Source organism: Zosterops lateralis (assembly GCF_965231275.1).
Source record: "Zosterops lateralis genome assembly, chromosome: 17".
Classification (NCBI taxonomy): domain Eukaryota; kingdom Metazoa; phylum Chordata; class Aves; order Passeriformes; family Zosteropidae; genus Zosterops; species Zosterops lateralis.
The window spans coordinates 13,361,378-13,362,796 of NC_139777.1; positions in this window are offsets into that span (position 1 = coordinate 13,361,378).

Consider the following 1,419-nt stretch of genomic DNA (forward strand, 5'->3'; position numbering starts at 1 on the left):
GTAGGGATGTGTTGTGGGTTACAGGGGACTGGAGCCGCCTTGATTGGGCTCTTTGACGCTTTCGGACCAATTGTGAGGCTCCATAGGCGGGGTTCTGACAGCTCGGGTGGAGGGGACAGCGCCCGAGTTATAAAAAGAAGGTGTCGGAACTGTAACGCTGCAGCAAAGCATCACTAGTACTTGGGGCCGTGTGAATATGTCAACATGATCAGAGGGGAGGGAGCAGCGAGGGAGGAGGGAAGGGGCCGGCAGCGCCCGCCTCTAGTGGGGTGCTGGGGCCGCCTCGCTCCCCGGCCCCGGCCTCCCGCCGCCCCGGCAGCCTGGGCACTGCCCGGCCGCTCTCCTCCGGCAGGAGCTTCCCGAGCGGGCCGGTGGGGGGTCCCAAGCTGCCTTCCCCCCTTCCCCAAACGCTGCCGGTGCCGTATCGGGAGGACCCCCTATGTTCCCCCCGGCCCGGAGCCACCTCGGGAGGCCGCGCTCCCATCCCATCCCATCCCATCCATCCCATCCCATCCCATCCCATCCCATCCCCATCCCATCCCATCCCATCCCATCCCATCCCATCCCATCCCATCCCCTGCCGCCGGTCCCCGCAGCGCCGGCTCGGTGTCACCCCCCTGCCGCTGCCGCTGCCCCCGCGCCGGTTTTCCTCTCCCCGAACGAGTTGCTTTCTTTTAAACGACACCTCTGGGCCGGAGCCGGGCGCTCTCCTTCCCCCCCGCCGAGCTGGGGGTGAGCTCCGGGGCTCGGCGGTGGCTCCGCGGCTCTTTCCCCGCGCTCGGAGCTCGGCTCCGGCTGCTCCAGCGGCCGCGGCCGCCGTTATTATTGTTGTGGTGGGCGGCTGGAGGCTGCGGCGGGCGGGCGGCGGCCGCCTCTGGCTCGGCTCCGGCGGCTGCTGATCGAGGAGAGAAACGCGCAGCGAAGCGGGAGGCCGCTGGAAAATGGGATTTTAATGTATTTATTATTCCCTTTTTTTTTTTTATTTTTCTTCCTTTCTTTCTTTGGCGTTGCGGATTAAGGCCACTCGGCTGGCACCGGCGCCGACAGGGTTACGCTCCCACACCCCTCCTCTTCCACGAGGTGCGCGGGGAGGAGACGGGAAGTGCGGCTTTCCCTGCGCCCGGGCCGGGGCAGCGCCGGGCGGGGAGGGGGGGGGGCAGCTCCGGGTTAAGCCGGGCCCGCACGGAGCCGGCCACCCCCCGGGAAAGGCGCCACGCGTGGGGCTCATCCGAGCCCAGGAAGAGGGAAGAGCCGGGCAGGATCCTCCCGGGAAGTTTCTGGGGAGATATATTCCTTTTGGAGGGGCGGCGGGTGAGGGTGGCTATGGATGTGTGACAGTGCAGGGCAGCAAGAGGGGGTTTGTGACTGTGAGTGCCGTGGGCGTGCGGGGCACGGAGCGCCCACGCGTGTCAGGCCGGC